Source organism: Argentina anserina, chromosome 7 (genome assembly GCF_933775445.1).
Source record: "Argentina anserina chromosome 7, drPotAnse1.1, whole genome shotgun sequence".
NCBI classification, from domain to species: Eukaryota; Viridiplantae; Streptophyta; class Magnoliopsida; order Rosales; family Rosaceae; genus Argentina; species Argentina anserina.
In genome coordinates, this window is record NC_065878.1 from 1,864,100 (window position 1) to 1,884,644 (window position 20,545).

A 20,545-nucleotide genomic window follows, 5' to 3' on the forward strand; every position below is an offset into this window, starting at 1 on the left:
CCTCGTCCATACCTAAGTAACAAAACATAGCCTTCACTTAGCACAAATACTAAAGTAAAATCGACCAATCGAGCTCTCACACTGTACTCCCCAAGCATTTGCCAAAATCCTACTTCACTAAACCCTCTCTTCAATTTTTAAAGTCAAATTCATTCCAAGCTCACCTATGTAGTCCGAATAACAAAACTAATTGATCTCAAGTTAACACTAACCATGATTCACTTGGTTCACCATGAAAGTTTTGTATCTCTATCTAACTAACAACACACTGCACCTAAACATGAATTGGACCTCAATATCAACCGAAAAGCATTAAGAACAGTGGAACTTGTTGCCGGCCAACACCACTTCAATCACCCCTCCTTACCACCCAAACTCATACTCCCAATGCCTCAACACATAACTGCCTCAACACATAACCCGAAGATCCAATGAAGAGATGGGGCTTTTGTACCTACAATGGCCGCCAACGTGGCCTGAAGACCATCGGAGGTGAAGCTGCAATTCTCCTGTCGATGCAATAGTTGTAGATTGAGTGGTAACCCCAAACAATTTCCAAGGCCTGAACAGATGTGATCCAAGAAGTGGAGGTGGTCGATTGATGGTAGCCCCAAGCCCCAATCTCACCGGTGATGCAGATTGTGACGGCGACGAAAAGATGCAGGACTTCTCGGCGTTGGTGTGTGATACCCTACAAATTTTAGGACGTAGTTAATTAAATTGTTATAGTTATAGCTGTAGTGTGTTCATGAAATATTTGTAATATCAAATAAGTTACTAGTGTAAAATAAAAGGAAATAAATAAATAAGTAAATATTGATCGTTGATCATGCGACGTTCAATCCAGACCATCAAACTGGGGAATGTACATACAATATATGCAAGGTTAATTAGCTAGATCATTCAGGAAAGAGGGAACACCGACCTCCTTCATCAATATTCATAGCACCGACCTCCTCACCCTCATCTTTATCACTGACTCCTCCAAGGGGAAGGGGGTCGATCTTTGGGGCGGTGCTGCAACGATGGAGCTCTGATCTTTTCTCCATCGTCGGCTTCTTTCTCCATAGTCTGCCTGTCTCCTGTCGTCAAACTGGTGACCATGGAATCCTATTGACATTGCCACCATCTTTGTGTTCTTATTTCCTAGAGAAGAGCTATGTTGAGCAAGAATCGAAGAGAAGGTTTCATGGCGTGGAATCTGTGCTTTCCGGCGAACTTCATTTTCGATTAAGCGATGACCGTCATACGTAACTGTGGCTACTATGCACAACGGCGGTGGTGGGGATGGCGATGATAGGTTGTTATTATTGAATTTGGATTTGGTGAGACCGATAACAAAATTGAGCAACAACTTGGAATTTAGCAGAAAACACTACAGCTATAGATTTTGCAAAAACGAATGGTCAGTGAGGTACATATAACTCTTTTCTTTCTCTCTCTTCTGATGAGGATTGTGGTGAGGATATTGGAATGACTATTAGCTTGTTGTTTGCATAATTCTACTTTAGTCTCACTCTATATCTGAGTTACTTTGGAGAAGTCGGGTATGGGGTGTTATATGGTGTGACTGCTGAGCATTGGGAAAAGGTGCGCCACCACCCCAGGCTTTGAACGGCCGACCATGCGGTTCTAAAGAGACCGGCAGCGACAGAAATGGCGGTCGGATGAGGGAGATAGACGGAGGAGAAGATTAGACGTGATTTGGGGAAGATGAACGGTCGCGTGTGTGCGGCTGTGTCAATTTGATTTTCTGATTTTTAGGAATGTTTTTCCATAATGCCCTTTTTATACCATTTCAAAATCGGAAACCAAACTTCTGTTGCTAACAACTTTCACATATGATGTATGATTTAAGCGTGTCACATGTCCACGAACTTGTATTGACGAGCTCTATGACTTTTGTGAATAAAGTTTCAGAGATGAGTGACTAATTAAAAATCAACTTTAGTTAAAAGAACTTATTCGTTTAACAAGCTTTTGACTCCGAAATCAATTCATACTTCGTATAAGGACTATGTAAAGGATGTAAAATACAAATTTCATATATCATGTTCAATTGATTTTCGAGAAATGACAAGAATTAATACATGAAAATTCGGGTTATTATAGTTCCTTTCTGATCACTTGAGTTATTAAAACCTGTTCCATAACACGATTGTGATACATCATTTATCTTTGTGTGGCCACCTGGTTATGTTTCTATTGTTGAGCCAAGATATCATTTTTTGTTATTATGAAGGGTCTTATATGGTTGCTTATTCGTTTGCTTTTGGTTTTTGCTTGCTATGTCACATACATACATACATACATACAGTGCCGTATCAAGTTTCAGATACTGGTTCATAATCTCTCAAGTATCTACTAGTTTGACACTTTAACTAGTAAATGAGTTCAAGGATATTACTCTGTTTGGTGTTTGATATTCTAAATGTATTTGATTTAGTTCATATTGATGTACTCTGCCAAGACAGATACTTCATTAGTTCATTTGCCTTCTAAGTATTTGATACATGAATTTGAATTTCGCACCCAAGAAAATTCCACTTTCCGAATGGAAATACAGAATTTCATGTACTCTTCTGCTGTCATCCATCTCTGGTCTTACACATCATTTCATATAGGTGCCTTTATCAAGAGGTTGGCATCTTAGAAACCCTGAGATTTGGTGACAAGTTTGAGTCCGGGTTCCAATTCTCTTTAGGAGCATCTGTTAAACTCCTTTGCATTTGAATATTCTAAGAAAATGGTGTACATTTTGACAATAATGTAACTCTGAACTGGGACGATGACCTTCAGTCGAGTTATCTGGTGGAAATTTAATAGTCCTTACACATATTTAGATAGCAGCCTCCTACGAAATCAGCTTCTTTAAGTTGCGTTCGGTATCTTGTTTACATCTTGGTGTATAATCGGCTAATCGCATATACATATATAAGCTCAATTCTCTGGTAGTTAAGTTAGATCTTGTAGCTGAGTGATGTGAAACCTCATTCCAGGTGATGTCTTCATATTTTCTTGGCCATTAATCCCACACACCAAGAGGGATCTCAAAGCCACTAACAGGTAAAATGTAAGCAGCAGTTGACACTGGTCGTGCAAACTTGAATACTAATAATGTTCTAATCTCCGTCTTGTCACTTGTAAGTGTCCCTCGAGTAAAAAAAATTGGTTAGTTTTTCAATTTTTATTTCATTCTGGGGAAAAGCCATCTCTTCTCAACTTAGAGATCTATATATGCATATGTCAGTTCATAATTAAAAAATAAAAACATAGATGGTACTAGAACTATTGCAGATACCTTGTGGTTAGTTGAGTGAAAACACTGCCAATCGAGATCTACTGTTGTTTTTTTTTTTGGTCAATAGATCTACTGCTGTTACTGCAGCCATATTTTATTAAATCGACAAAACAAGGGGCTTGGGATCTTATACAAGGGCTCGATTGAAATGTAACAAAAAAGGGGGTTGGAATCCTCATAACCCTCCTGAAGTCATCTTTAATTATGCTGAGGAATGGAACAGAGTTGCTGCTAACAATTATGGTGTGCAAAACAGTCATGCATGCCTTTTTGGATCAAGCCTGCTACTGGGTTTCATAAACTTAATGTGGATGGATCAAGGTCTGGTAATGATGATATTGGCGCAGGCAGTGTCATTAGAGATGAGACTGGTTCCAAGGTGGAGATTTTGATGTTAAATATCGGATCAGGTGATGTGCTTAACTTGCTATGAGCTTGAAGATTGCTAAGCTGGTTGTGGAATCAGACCTCAGCTATTTTGGTTAATTTGATCCAGAATGATAATAGTGAGAACTTCCTCTGAACTGCAAGAGCATTATGCAAGAGTTTGAGGAGCTTAAATTACAACTCACCCATCGCTCATATCCTACCTATGATAATCAAAACCCTCGATCACGGCTCTCTGGAGGCCGCTCTCTCCCTTTCAGCTTCTTCTTCAATAGCGATTTACAGTGTTAGAAGGTATTTCTTTCTACAGCGCAACAAGAGCAGTTGAGAAGGCAACTAAGTCGACTAACTTCGACATTTACATGGACCCACTTCTCATTCCATTTGTGGAAATTTGATGATCTATAAACCGTCCCTAACGAGCGATCGGCTAATGTTTGAGCATGATGAATCACTGCGTGCCGACGTGTTGCCAATAAGCTTTCCGGCCTCATATGAGAATGGAAAACTTGAGCATTTTCTGCATCGGTGGGTGAAGAATCGCGAACATAATAATTTCTGGTTGACCATGTTCCAAGAAAAAAGATACTTTCGAGAAACAGCGAGCACGACCGAAGTGAGAATTGTGGAAAATGGGAAAGAATGTGAGTCTTAGTCACTTATTTTTGGTACAAATGAAGCCAAAGGCCTAAGAAAGAATGGAACAAGAGAAACTAGCTAACATAGCTGGTCTTAAAGCTCATATTCTTAGCAATTCCTAAAATATCGTTGATGATGGTTTCAACAACAAGGCAATTCTTAGCTACTCATGCAAAAGCCTCTGGCATGAAGAATACTATTCTTGGGAAGGATGTCTGCAACTGTGTTTCTTTCCCTGTGCACATGCTGTATAGATATGGTCTCAAATTGCCACATTAGAGCTATGTATTTAAGAAAAATGGTGGCCAAAGGATGTAACTCAATATCAACACAATGTAAAGTCTTAGCAAGAGAAATCAAGGTTATATGAGTTTAAAATGTATAGTTGTTTTTCCACCGATCCAGACCAGGCAGAGCTTTTCCCAATCTTTTTTCTCTGTTGATTTCCCCTCTTTGATATCAAATGTAAGGAGAATCCCAGTCAAATTGAGGAAGAGGCAGATCGTTTCCTTAAATAAATTTTAAATATTTCTCAAGCTTCAAGGACTATTTGATCTCTTGTTGGGTTTGAACAGGCGACCCTTTCATAACCCTATAGGAGGCCGGACATTCTTCATCAAATTCTGACAAACATTATCAGCGTCATGAGGGTCGAAGCTCTGTAGTTGCTGACCCAACTCTGGTGAAAGCAATCTCCTGAGGCATGAGGTGATATTTTATATTGAGGTCTTCAAATATTTTCTTCATCTTTAAGATTAGATCTGTTAGCTTATCTGATTGGGCTTGATTTCTTCTCGTTTTCCTTGATTTCTTTTGCTCCTTGCACCGATCTGGTGGTGAATCCAATAAAACTGGGTTTGATCTCTGTGATGACCTTGAAACCTTTCCAATGGTAGATTTAGACACACTGTTCACCCTTCTCCTCTATGTGAGGATTTGATGTCGTATGCTAACACTCTGACGAGCTCCACTGATCGTTTCAAACAAACGATGACAGAAGATTTTGATTTCTCATATTCTAATTGTGTTTACTTTTAGGGTAAACATGGTCCCAATATTTCCTTCTCGGAAAAAAAATCTACAATAAGCTTGATTTTGAATGGAGGTGTGTTGTTGTGGTTAAGCTTATGGGAAAACCTAACTCTACTAATTCGTTTGACTTCATGTTGAATGGTCTTCATAGAAAATGGCAAGTCAAGGGAAGGTGGCAGCTCATTGATTTGCCCAATAATTTCTTCATTGTGAAATTCAATCTTGAGGAGGACATGAACTATGCTCTATGCAATGGTCCATGGATACTTGCTAGGCAAACTCTTGTTGTAAGGAAGTAGCAACCTGATTTCAACCCTGTAACTAAGGTTATTGGCAAGATGGCTCTATGGGTAAGGATTTTTGATATTCCTGTTAAGTTTTTCAGAGACTTTATTGTGGATAAGATTGGTAAAATTCTTGGAGATGTTGTAAGAGTTGATCATGTTACTGTTGGTCAAGCTAGGGGTAAATTTGCTCGTATTTGCATTGAAATTGATTTGAATTAGCCTCTAAAACCTTTTGTGGAAGTAGAAGGAATTGTGTATCATCTGGTTTATGAGGGTATTTCTATGATTTGCTTTGAGTGCGGTTGTTTTGGGCACTCGAAGGATAAATGTACAAGTATTGTGAGGCCTAGTTCTTCCAACGTACAACAAGCTAATGTTCCTGAATTTGTTGTGGTATCTGATGATAGTTCTGCTTTTGTTTCTGAAAATGCTAATGCTATGGAGATTATGGCTCAAACTGAAGTGATTAAGGATGATATGGGTCCCTAAATGCTCATGAACTATAGGAATAAGAAGAAAAATAGTTATAATGCTAATGTGAGGAAATCTGTGGAATCTGGGTCTAGATTTGACATCCTTTAAGGTGGAGATGAAACTGGTAATGATGATGTGGTTCTAGACAAGCCTTCTGCTGATGCTCCTAAGATTGTTAAGCAATGAACTAGTTTCCAAGAGAATAAGAAGAAAGGTCAGAAGTCTCCCCAGCCTAAGAATGCTACTAGCTCTAAGAATCCTGTGAACTCTGCTAATACTACCTCTCCTACATCTTCTAAGGTGAAATCTATTCCCATGAATAATTATAATTCTAGAACTGCTTTGACATATGTGTCTAATGTTGCTAGTGCAAGTGGCAAGGGGATCTCCCATTCTCTGATGAAACCCAAGAGTCTTAGCTCATTTAATTCTAAACCTTTGTCTCATGGTTTTAAGAAACTTTCTTTTGAAAATGTGGGAATTAATGTGTTTGGAACTAGCACCTCAACTCTTTTTGGACACAGCCCTTCTAAGGAGAATATGATTGTGCAGAATGATATGGTCAGTGTTGATGATTGTTCTGAGTCTTTTGTTGATGAGACTTTTGCTTCTAATAGCATGGTGCCACATGATGCAACCTTGCCTTCCCATAATGGTGAAGATAAGGATGATGATAATTAGGGTGTTAACCCTCCCTTCTCATGCCTTTTCAATATTTAAGGTAATTTTTTGGAATGTCAGAGGTGCTGGCAGTGAGAGTTTTCGTTCTGCTATTGCAGATCTAGTGAAACTGCATAATGTTGATGTTTTAGCTACATGTGAACATAGGGTTCAATTCTACAAGGCTTCTGACACTCTTAGGAACATTGGTTTCAATGACTTCAGGATTGAGGAAGCTTCTGGTTTTTCTGGTGGTATTTGGCTTTGTTGGAACAATCTCAGAACCAATGTTACTTTTCTTGCTAGCAATTTTCAATCTATTTCTGTTAAGATTTATATTCATTCTAAAATTGCTTGGATGCTATATGTGGTTTATGTTAGCCCTACTCACACTTCTAGAGCTGGTTTGTGGAGGTACTTTGAGAGCTTGGCTGATCAGTTTAAGCTCCCTGCTATGTTTATTAGTGACTTCAATGAGCTTGTTTCAGCTGCTGACAAGAATTCTGGACCTTTGACTATGAGATTTGGTGGTCTGAGGGATTGGATTAACAGAGCTGCTTTGATTGATATGAGCTTTTCTGGTTCTTGTTATACATGGAGCAACAATAGAGTTAACGAAAGATTGGATAGGGCTTTCTGTTATATTGATTGGCGATCTTCTTACCCTGATGCCTTCATCTATCACTTGCCGAAAACAAGGTCTGATAATTGTCTTATTCTTATGCAATTAACTTCTAATAATTTTGTGAATGGTAGAGTTACTCCCTTCAAGTTCCAGGCTATGTGGTTTTCTCATGGTGATTACTCTGATTTTATTTCAACCACTTGGAATTCTCTTAATGGTGACTTTTCTTCAAAAATTAAGGATTTTTCTTCTGCTCTCTCTACATGGAATAAGCAGACTTTTAGTCATCTTTTTCATAGGAAGAAAAAGATTCTTGTAAGGATTGGAGATATTCAGAAGGCAAGGGATAAACATGAGAACTCTTTCTTAACTAACCTTGAGGCTGGTCTTATTAAGGAGTATGAAAGCATTAGGGGTCAGGAATGCTTCTTCTGGAAGCAGAAATCAAGAAACAATTGGCTCAAGGGTGGGGACACGATTTCAAAAAAAAAAAATCATATTTTGTTAGAAGAAGAAGGAACAAAATTGAGGAGTTGTTTGATACTAATGGCAGATGGACCTCTGATGCTACTGAGATGAAAGATATTGCTGTCAAATTCTTTTTTAATCTCTTTTCTGCCGGTGATTATGATAATACAAGATTTATCATCCCTTGGTTGTTTCATGTTGTTGATAAGCATTGTATGGAGAGAACTTGCATGGTTGTGACTCTTGATGAAGTTATGAATTCTCTCTTTTCCATTGGTTGTCTCAAGGCTCCTGGACATGATGGTTTTCCCGCCATTTTATATCAAAATCATTGGTCTTTATATTCTGATGATATTTTTAAGACTGTTGATAATGCTTTTGCAAATTTTGTTTTCCCTGCAGGTTTAAATCACACTATTATTGCCCTTATTCCAAAGATTGAAGGTCCTCGGCACATAGTTAACTTCAGGCCTATCAGTCTATGGACTACTATATATAAGATTGTCTCTTGATGAATTCTCGATTACTCGACATCAATATTTAACCCTGTAAGCATCGTTAGTAGTATAAAGAAAGATGGTATCGTTCACAAACCGGGGATCCAGCCAGGGCTTAGGATCACAACACTTAACACGAATTCATAAAGATATAAAAGATTTGAGATATAGGATCGGTATCAAAGATAAAAACAGAAAATAAAACCTAAACTAATATATACATGTGATCAACCAACCAATACATAAACAATCACCAAACAAATCATATAAAGCTAACGAAAATCAAGTTCTAGTTCTCCTTTAAGAGTCATGCCGAGACACTATCATGAATAACTAAGGTTGGATCATGCAATTAGGGTCCTAAGCAGTAACCTAAACACATAGACACTTAACACATTCGATCCATTCCAAGCGGTCTTAATCGAAATCTAACATACTTATCCTACCATGCAACTCCAAAGCCACGCATATTGAATTCATTAAGCATGTCACCTACTTAACCCCCAATCATGCAATTTCGAAAATCACATAGAAAAGATAAACATGTTCATAGCATAAGTCATAAATCCAACAACCTAAATATCATGCTACAAGCGTATACATAACATAAAGATATCGAAATCATTCAATAACAAGGCACGGCAGAAACCAAAATCATAGAACTAAAAACCTAAAATCGCAACTTTATATAATTTGAAACAAGTAACTACCTCATAGACAAAATCGAAACAAGTTTACTCTACACAAATCACATGCTCATCCAAGAACAAGAAAAACCTAAAAACCGAATTGAAACAAAGAGAGAATCACGGTTACACTTTATAAATCAAGCAATCCACAAGTGTAGCCGAGACTTCTATGGATGAAACCTTCTTCACAAGCGTGCTTGAAGGCTATTGATTGGTGGGGAATGATGGAATCGGTTTTAGAATTTCTTAGAAGGATGAAGAATGAATTCGGCAGAGCTAGGCTTGTGTTTGTGTGTAGGGTTGATGATGCTCTGAATGGGGTAGCCTTCTTGCCGTCCCATAAGGAAGTAGAATCCAATTGGGAAGCTGAAATCCTCTTTGTTATGGATTTGATTTATGTACTCCCTATCCAACTTGATGTAGGAAACCAAGTCCAATAGGGAGATCACTTAAGGGCTGCACGGCAACAATCTTGGTCCAACTAGGAGTAGCTAGGCCGGCCTCCTCTTCTCCTTCTTCAACTCGAATATGATTTCCTTGTTCAACTAGGAATGCAACTCGGCAACTCTTCTTTCTTTCCAAATATGATTTGTCTTTCCTGAAAAGAAATCGTCGATTAAGGAATAGGAAAGAATGAAAATAGGAAAGTAGAATCATAGTCGAGTAAGGAATCCTAGCTCAATAAGGATTTCTAACACTTAGCACAATTTCATCATCAAATCATCTAAATTCGGCATAGCTCTACTTAAAACATACATATGACAAATATGAACCTAAAACAACTAAATAAGAAGTAACAAAGCATAAGAATAGGGCATATATACATTAAGAACGTCACACTTTGTGCTCCTATCAACAACCCCACACTTAGACTTTGCTAGTCCCTTAGCAAACACTAAAAAGGGAAATCAAAACATAAAACAAAATCAAAGCAACTAAAACTATCGACACAACATCTAATACCTTCAACATTTTGTCTCAGAGATCTTCAAACTCATAGCATCAAGAATAACACTTAATCGAAATAGATAAGATGAATTCAATGGTTAATAAACATGAGATTTCGTTTAACAAGTAAGACATGGCAGAAACAAAGGTGAAATTAAGCTCGACATGTTCAAAACAAGTTCAAATTCAACTCACAAAGGATATGCACTCCGAATCTTTTCTCTCAAGAACATGGCATATGCTTAAAAGCTTTTCACACACAAGAGTTATGAACATAGTGAAAATCGAAAACCTCATGAAAGATACCAATCATATGCACAAATGAACCCAAACCATATGCTTACTCATGAAACAAACTCCACAAATCAAGAGTTACTCATTTTAAGAATCATACGGATCTTTGGAAAAGAGATAGCTTAGGCTCGGCATGGATATTATTTTTTAGGGTAAAGGAATCACAAAGGTCATCCTCAAGACTTAGCAGAGCAAAGCATCCACCTTATGTCACCATACTCCATAAAACAAGGGCCAAATTTCATCATGTTGGACTCATTCTTCACTTTAAACATTGTGAAAACGAACAAAGGCTAAAGTATAACATTATTGAGCCTTCAACAAATACATCACAACTCCAAATTCACCAAAAACAACATGTATGCCGAGATCTTCATTCAATCTTTTCAATTTTTTGTTTTCTTCGCCGTGCATATATACTTTTCTTCTTTCTTTTCATACTCTTTTCACGGCATAACATACATACAATAGCATAACCCCACACTTGAATTAAATCATCACTCCATATTAACATCCAAAATTGGCTCTGCCAAGCCTCAAAGACAAGGTAGAGATATAGCTATACTAAGCAAGGATATAACATGTTGGTAACGAAAGAAAAGGCTTAACGTAGGCTCAAAGGGGTTAACACTAAGGTGTCCCAAGCAGGGCTCAAATAGGGATGTACGGCTTTTTGGCTTTAAGTGGTGGAACTCCTAAAAAGATCCAACAATCCTTTTCAAAATCAGAGTATATTATGACATAAAGCTTCGAAAGTTTCACAAAATAAGTTCTAGCATTCTCTAGTTCATTGCAATTCTATGGCATATGAATTGATCAAAAATAGATGTAATGAGGTTATAAAGCCAAGAAACGATAGAATAAAACTCTCCAAAGAAAAGCACATATATATGGCTCGAATCTCACATAGGTTCCATGAATTCAAACAAGTAAGGAACATGCTCATTATGTACCTAAGTTTCAAAATCCTCATCTACTACATGTTCGTACAAAATCTACACATCGATTAACCATCAAATAACAATAAGTTCATTCCAATATCATGATCATCTATCAACCATAACTTCAAAGATCAACTCATCCTAGACAGTTAAAGGCATACCTAGGACTCAAAACAAAAACAACTTAAACTAAAAAAACATAATCAAAAATTCAAACTAAAAATCGGAAATCAAAATCAAAACAACAAAATTGAAACACATAGGCATCAAACAATAGAATTCAACGAATGATGTATACCACACCCCACACTTAAAACTTACATTGCCCTCAATGTACAATATGATAAGCAACGAAAATTAAAAAGAGTTAAGGGATAAGAAAATGCAAACACTCGTTGATGGCTCCTTCATTGGCTTGAGTTTAGAGTCTATAGCCTAGACTTCTTCATCTTCATCCACTAAAATAATATGACATTGTCCTCCTCCTCATCATCAGAAGATATGATCATGATGTCGCCATTATCCTCCTCATCTTCACTCGAGTCCGAATCATTGCTCTTATAGCTCGAATCAACTTCTTCCTTCAAACTCGGATCTTCTTCTTCCTCTTCCTCTTCTTCATTGACACGGCTGTAAGACTCCACCTCTTCAATTATAAGTTCTTTGCTCTCTTCCTTAGAGTTAGCACGAATGTCCTCAACAAGTTCCTTTAGCTCCCTATGCGATTTTGCCAATTCCAAAATCGATTGTTGCATTTCATTCATCATCTTGTCTCGGTGGTGCTCCGCTCTTGTAGGCGTAGTCTTAACTCTAGCCGGTCTACCTTTCCTATTCATGCCAACTAGAGGTTTCAAATAGTCTCGAGTGTTTCCACACTTCCTAGCTTTTCTTCCATCCATCTCCACTCCCTTGAACCGAGAAGTACCACTCACCCTAGAGCATGACGTTGAAACCAAACTATCCCTTCTTTCTCCAAGTACTCCAATATGCATGATCCTATCTCCTACCTCAAGGTTCATGAAGCCTCTTGGTGAAAACGAATCAATATACTCTTGATAATCCCTTAGCAGACCTTGGTAGAAAGTACTAGTCAACGCATGTTGGTTCATGTCATGGTCTAATGGTGCTACTACTTCTTGAAATCTCTTTAAGTACTTGTGGTAGGGCTCATCATCTTCTTGTTTACATGCTTGAATCATCTCTCTCATCCTTGCTCTTCTTGCCGTGAGCAAGAACTCCTTGAGGAATGCTTCTTTAAGCTCATCTCATGATCGGATGGAATTCTCTAGAATAGAGTGCAACCATTCTCTTGCTTTGTCAACTAGAGTGAAGGGAAACACCTCAAGATACAATAACTCCAAGTCTCCACGTTCCATGGATTGAATAGCATGTTGCACCTTCGACTCAAAAAGAAATATATGGACATCAGCCTTCTCAATCTTAAAACCTCTGAAGAGCGGCATGGTCTTCAGAATCTTGTATGCGACCTCCATACGAATATGATTATGCCTATGAGCTGGCAACACTATGCACCTAGGATGAAACGCAGGGCTGTCCCTCTCTGGAAACATGTTGTCTTCACGAAACGCAAACACCTCTATTGCACACTTGAAAATCTTCTTGTGAATTGAGTGAACCGAATGTGGTAGTCTTCCTCTCCTTCTTATGAACTTGTGAATGGTTGGAAAAAGAATGAATAATGTTGTTGAACCCGTGCTCTCTATATATAGAGAAATCTCAATCCTTTTCCATGAGGTAGAAAGAAACCTAAATGGAAAACTTCTCCCACTCCTACTTGGAATCCAAGTCCGAATTTGAATTCTTCATTGATAACACACGGCATGGCTTCTCCTACTTCAACTATGACTTCTTCTCACATCAATTTCCTTCTCCTAACTCACCTAGGAATCTATCTCTCTCTCTACTTTGGAAATCCCAATCCGGATGGGAATCTCTTTATTGATGACACACGCACGCCTTCCTTGTTCAACTAGGAGTGTCATGGCCACTCCCCTCCTAATCCAACCAGGAATTGATCTTGTCATCACCTTAATTTGCTCCATGGATCCGTTAAGCATTGGTGATAGCTTCAACCTATTGGGGAATGTACACAAGCAGGGACATTAGTTGAAACTAATCCACATGAGTTAGAAAACTTACCTTAGTCATGCACGGCATGATCAATTTGGGACAAGGACACGGCATCCTTGTCATTGGAAGGCACGGCCTTCTTTGGTGGTGGCATGAGAGCATCGAACTCTCTCACTCTTCTCATAAAAGAATACAAAAATCATACAAGAAAGATACAAGGTTTCGTTCAAAAATCATACAAGAAACATACAAGGTTTGGTTTCAAAAAAAAAAAATTTCACAAAAGTCCTTCAATCAATTACATACTTCTACATTCCTAAGTCATTCAAACAATTAAATGATCGATTGATTCTAAGTTGTAAACCAAGGTGGACGTGCGGCCTAAGTATGGATGTCTAGACACAAGTCTGAATCGTTGTTTTAGAAGGCCGGATAGCTAATTCAGAGATAGTGAACATGGTAGGACTCATTTGTTGAACTACGGAGGACAAGCCCTCTATCGACTCCATCACCGAGATGTATGTCAGTCAATAGTTCTCTGAGATCCAATTTTGGTCCCATGCACCAGAGTAATGAAAGAGCGTGCCCCTTACTCAGCTGGAAACAAACTTGGGTGTTAGACAAATCTCCAAGTGTTAATAAAAGCCTCCCTCGACCTCATGCAAACTCGAGAGCTAGCATGAAGGGTTAAGGCTAATATTAACAAAAGGGACTTTACCTATTCCTTTTGATTTACAACCTACAACAATCATTCACTCAAACACCAAAACAACAACCTAAGATACATTACTATATGTACAACGAAACAAGATAAGAATATACAAATGTACAATATACACAATGAATTCGCATTAAAAGTTAGGGATCCATCTCTTATGGATCCCCGGCAACGGCGCCATTTGATGAATTCTCGATTACTCGACATCAATATTTAACCCTGTAAGCATCGTTAGTAGTATAAAGCAAGAGGGTATCGTTCACAAACCGGGGATCCAGCCAGGGCTTAGGATCACAACACTTAACACGAATTCATAAAGATATAAAAGATTTGAGATATAGGATCGGTATCAAAGATAAAAACAGAAAATAAAACCTAAACTAATATATACATGTGATCAACCAACCAACACATAAACAATCACCAAACAAATCATATAAAGCTAACGAAAATCAAGTTCTAGTTCTCCTTTAAGAGTCATGCCGAGACACTATCATGAATAACTAAGGTTGGATCATGCAATTAGGGTCCTAAGCAGTAACCTAAACACATAGACACTTAACACATTCGATCCATTCTAAGCGGTCTTAATCGAAATCTAACATACTTATCCTACCATGCAACTCCAAAGCCACGCATATTGAATTCATTAAGCATGTCACCTACTTAACCCCCAATCATGCAATTTCGAAAATCACATAGAAAAGATAAACATGTTCATAGCATAAGTCATAAATCCAACAACCTAAATATCATGCTACAAGCGTATACATAACATAAAGATATCGAAATCATTCAATAACAAGGCACGGCAGAAACCAAAATCATAGAACTAAAAACCTAAAATCGCAACTTTATATAATTTGAAACAAGTAACTACCTCATAGACAAAATCGAAACAAGTTTACTCTACACAAATCACATGCTCATCCAAGAACAAGAAAAACCTAAAAACCGAATTGAAACAAAGAGAGAATCACGGTTACACTTTATAAATCAAGCAATCCACAAGTGTAGCCGAGACTTCTATGGATGAAACCTTCTTCACAAGCGTGCTTGAAGGCTATTTATTGGTGGGGAATGATGGAATCGGTTTTAGAATTTCTTGGAAGGATGAAGAATGAATTCGGCAGAGCTAGGCTTGTGTTTGTGTGTAGGGTTGATGATGCTCTGAATGGGGAAGTCGAGCCTCTATATATAGGAGTCTAGGAAGCCTTCTTGCCGTCCCATAAGGAAGTAGAATCCAATTGGGAAGCTGAAATCCTCTTTGTTATGGATTTGATTTATGTACTCCCTATCCAACTTGATGTAGGAAACCAAGTCCAATAGGGAGATCACTTAAGGGCTGCACGGCAACAATCTTGGTCCAACTAGGAGTAGCTAGGCCGGCCTCCTCTTCTCCTTCTTCAACTCGAATATGATTTCCTTGTTCAACTAGGAATGCAACTCGGCAACTCTTCTTTCTTTCCAAATATGATTTGTCTTTCCTGAAAAGAAATCGTCGATTAAGGAATAGGAAAGAATGAAAATAGGAAAATAGAATCATAGTCGAGTAAGGAATCCTAGCTCAATAAGGATTTCTAACACTTAGCACAATTTCATCATCAAATCATCTAAATTCGGCATAGCTCTACTTAAAACATACATATGACAAATATGAACCTAAAACAACTAAATAAGAAGTAACAAAGCATAAGAATAGAGCATATATACATTAAGAACGTCACACTTTGTGCTCCTATCATCTCTAAAATCATTGTTGCTAGAATTAGGCCTTTTATGCAACAGTTGATTAGTCCCAATCAAGTGAGTTATATTTCAGGCAAGCACATCTCTGATAATATTATAATTGCTCAAGAGTTACTTTTCAAATTCAAGAAATCTACAAACAATGGTGGGTTTTTTCTTGGAATGTGGATCTGTTTAAAGCCTATGACAAGTTAAGTTGGAATTTTATTGAAATTGTTCTTTATAAAGCTAAGTTCCCCAGAGCTCTTGTCAAGTTAATCATGCACTGTGTGATCTCCACAAGTTTTCAGATCTCTTTTAATGGTGAGTTGAGTTCATCTTTTCATGCCAAAAGATGGATTAGACAAGGAGATCCCCTTTCTCCTTATTTGTTTGCCTTTTGTATGGAGAAATTAAGCCATTTAATTCAATCCAATGTTGATCTGGGTCTTTGAAAGGCTATTAGACCTTCACAATCTGGTCCAAAAGTGTCTCATTTATTCTTTGATGACGACCTTATGCTCTTTGCTTAAGCCTCATCTACTTAGGCTAACATCCTTAAAACTTGTCTTGATTAGTTTTGTTCTCTTTCTGGCCAAGCAGTGAGCTACGAAAAGTCCCTCATTTATTGCTCACCCAACACTTGTAAGAATCTTGCTTCTAGAATCAGTTCTATTTGTGACTCTCTTTTGACTAATGATCTTGGTAGGTATCTTGGTATGTCATTACTTCATGAGAGAGTTAATAAACATACTTACGCTGGAATTTTTGACAAGGTCCAATCTAGACTTGCTAGCTAGAAGAGTAAGACCCTAAGTATGGCTGAGAGGCTTACTCTTTTGCAATCTGTTACCTCTTCTATTCCTATAATGCTATGCAAACTGCTAGACTTCCTAAAAGCCTCTGCTCTAGACTTAATAAGATGAATATAGACTTTCTTTGGGGTAATTCTATTGAGAAGATGAAAATCCATCTTGTTAATTGGGATACTGTGTGTAAACCTAAACCTCTTGGTGGTCTGGGGATTAAAAACATTGTTGACATAAACCTTGCCATGCTAAAGCCAGTTGGAGAATCTTACAAAATGACAATGGATTATGGCATCCATTTATTCTAAAAAGTATCTCCAAGACTCTTGTCTTTTGGATCATCAACTCAAACCTCTTTCAAATTACTCTAGTACTTGGATGAGTATTGCTTATGGCTCGGTTGTGATCAGAAAATGAATTAAATGGCGTATTGGTAATGGTAACAAGGTTTTTTTCTAGACGGATATTTGGGTGGGTTCTAGCCCTCTAATTAATCATGCTTTGCTTTCTACTAATGTTAATATTCATGCCTATGTTTGTGAGTTTTGGAATACTCAGGGGTGGAATATTGATCTTCTTTCTTCCCTTGTGCCTGACCTGGTGGTTAACCAAATTATTAATACTCCTACTGGCTTTTTTGGTTGTGGAGAAGACTCTATTACCTAGAGAGGTACTTATAATGGTAATTTTCTGTTAGCTATGCCTATTTACTGAATTTTTATGTCTCTAATGATCTGAATCCTTTACGGAAAAGAAAATGTGGAAACTGAACATCCCTCCTAAGTTACAAAATTTTGTTTGGACCATGATTCACAAAAAGCTTATGTGTAATGTTAAAAGAGCCAGGAGAAAATTTACTAATATCAAGACTTGTCCTCTTTGCAATTTGGTTGATGAGACCATTCTGCACATGCTTAGAGATTGTCTAAAGGTGAAGCACATATAGGGTTTGTCTCTCACTCATAGATCTCTTCTAAATTTATTTTCCTTAGAGTGAGATAGATGGTTGATAGCTCAACTGAACTGTCACTTATTAGTTAAGAATAATATCAATTGGTCTTGTTGCTTTGAGTTCATTTGTTGGTATATGGAAGTGGAGAAATAAGCATGTGTTTGACCCTGGATTTCAGTTTCCTCTGTCCCCTAAAGACATTATATGGAATGTAATTGAGGAATGGACTAGTGCAAATCTGAAGCAAAATGGTGATTCTATTTACAGTTACAAGTTCTTTTCCTGGAAAAAGCCTTCTTCTGGTTTTCATAAGTTGAACATTGATGACACTAGAAGTTCCTCTTCTGGTATGATCGGAGCTGGTGGTGTTATGAGAGATGAAAATGGATGTTGACTATATGGTTTTCATATTAATCTTGGTAAAGGGGAAATTCTTGATGCTGAAGCTTGGGACCTCTTCTATGGTCTTAAAATGGCTCTACTCTTCCGATTTTTAAGCTTGAAATTGAGTCTGACTCTGCAGTTCTTGTTCAGCTCATGCAAAATCCTATTTCCACTGTTCATCCGCTTGGTTCTTTGAAACAAGGCTGGCACAATTTTATGAGCAACATGAATTATTCCTCTCTGTGTAATATCTTTAGAGAAGCCAACATGGCAACTGATTCTCTTGCCAAGAATAGTATTCTGAATGACAAATACCTTATGCAATTTGACTTTCCCCCAATCCATGCTTCTCAGTTCTATTTTGATGATCTTGTGACTGTGACTAGGGCTTGAAGAGTTTGTTCTTCTAGCATTTCTTAGTTTCCTTTTGTTTTGGTTCTTTTGAGCATAGTTTGTAACTAAAAGAATGTATAGTTGTTTTCAGACTTTTAGGTTGATCAAGGCGTTTTTATAACTCAGACCAGCACAAAGTTTAAAAAAGCTCGAGCTGGGTTCGGGTCGGTTTGAATCATTTTAAAATAATATTTTAAAATCAAGAAATTCAAAATAAAATTCAAAATTTGATGTCATATCATTATATAAAATCTTTTTTAATTAAGAAAGAAGGGAATAGTAGAGTATCTGCTTGTAGCTCCATGACGAATTGACGATGGGAGTTGTTTGTTTCTTTAGAGTTTGGCCATTTGGGGTGGTGAAAAATGTATGGAACTGATCGAATTATGGCTCCTAGTAAACACTATTTATAGTTTACAATAAGATTAGATTTTCATTTAATTATTATTTATAATATATTTTTAATATTATTTCTCATATAAACATTATACTATATATATATATTATAAAAGTTATTAAGTCAAGCTTAATAAACGAGCCGAGTTTTTAACGAGCTCAAGTTAGCTCGCGAACTAAACGAGTCGAACGAACCGAATACTTGTTGTTCAAACTCGGCTCATTTTCAAGGTCGAACTTAATATTGAGCTCAAGTTTGGCTCATTTAGTTTTACGAGTTCGAGCCAAACAACCTAAAATCGAGCCGAACACGAGTCGAACACGAGCGACTCGAGCCTACTTACAGCCCTAGATCAAAATGAAAGGGAGTAAAAATAAAAAGCTTTTAAAGAGAAATTATTGGGGACCTACCAAATGATTCTTACCCAACTCCTAAAGCCAAAAGCGCCAGTCACTCGTAGCCTTCCCCTCAAGGTGAACTGAAATGTTTTCCCAGCAACTGTGGTGAAATTCCACTTTGTCCAAATCGTCTGCAAATCCACTCAGAATTGCTTTGACAAAACCTTCTTTCAATCACCAACATCGGGCAAACACTTTAACATTGTATAACGATCAAATGTTTGCAACTACCCTAATAAAAAAAGGAAGACAAAATCTTGGCAATACTGAAGAATTTTAAAAATGGTTCAACTAATAGATGAAAAGCTAGAGTACTTGTAAAACTCAACCAGCATATCATGGTTTGTACCAACAGTGCAAATGTTATGCCATTCAAAACTTGAAAAGTATGAGGATAAGCTTTGAAGGAATTCTGGAGCTATCTCACCCTGAGGGGTGACAATGGAGACAATGCAACCCCCACAAGGCATAAGGGTTCAGATGCTAAAGCCACATAGTCACCATGATGCGAGACATTGAAATTAAAATTGGGAAAGTCCAAGCATACATCCCCACATTCCTGAAAAAGAACACATTGCACATTGGCAAATCGAGTAAGTTACTATTGTTTGTGATCAATAAGGAAAACAAAGCTGATAATATATATAAATGCCACGCAAAACCAAATCAAAAGGCCTCCCGTGGTTCTTGACTTTTCAAAGGGCTTCTTTATAATGTACATTGTTGCAGCCAAAACCACATAAAGCTCACAGAGCTTAAACTGAAATATAGTGATCAAGAAGCGTTGAAGCAAAATGAACTGCAAAAGGGGATACCAGATAAGGTTTGCATTGAGATGTGCGGTTAATGAGAATATGATGATATGGAATGGCCAGGATTTGGTGTACAAGTTCATACCGAAGCAGCCAGCTCAATATTGCCCGTTTCCTGTATGTCTTCCTCACGCACATATCTACCCCATCATTATCATCACTCACAATTCTCTTGCAGGTTACATATTCAAGAAGTTTAATTGAGAGAGAGAGAGACCCATCTCCATTCTTACTTGTGATTTGAATTTCTAATACAAGCTACTTTTGTAAACGGCTCTCCCTCACTTTCTTTCTTCTTCTTTTTTTTCAGAGTTGAAAAAAGTTTCTTTTTGGTTGTAAACTAATGGCTAAAGAATTCTCTATTATTAGATACTTGTTGTAGAGAAAATGGAATGGTCTACTCGTCTCATTGATAATCCCCTTTATATAAGGGTCATGATTACAATAGGAATACATGGTAATTACAATGGTAATTAAGGCTACATAATATTGATTGGTCTGTTACATCCGTTGACCATAAATGTCATTAACTCATTCCGTTATTTACTTTAACAAATGCACACTAATGGTGTTTTTCCTTCAACCCTCCCCTTGTGCCGAGTTTAAAGATATAATGGTGCA

At 37.5% G+C, this 20,545-nt stretch overlaps 1 pseudogene; it reads right to left on the minus strand.

Annotated features, from left to right (window-relative positions):
* Positions 1-12,507: 12,507 nt before the first annotated feature.
* LOC126802685 (uncharacterized) lies at positions 12,508-20,062 on the minus strand (annotated as a pseudogene).
* Between the last annotated feature and the right edge of the window lie 483 nt (positions 20,063-20,545).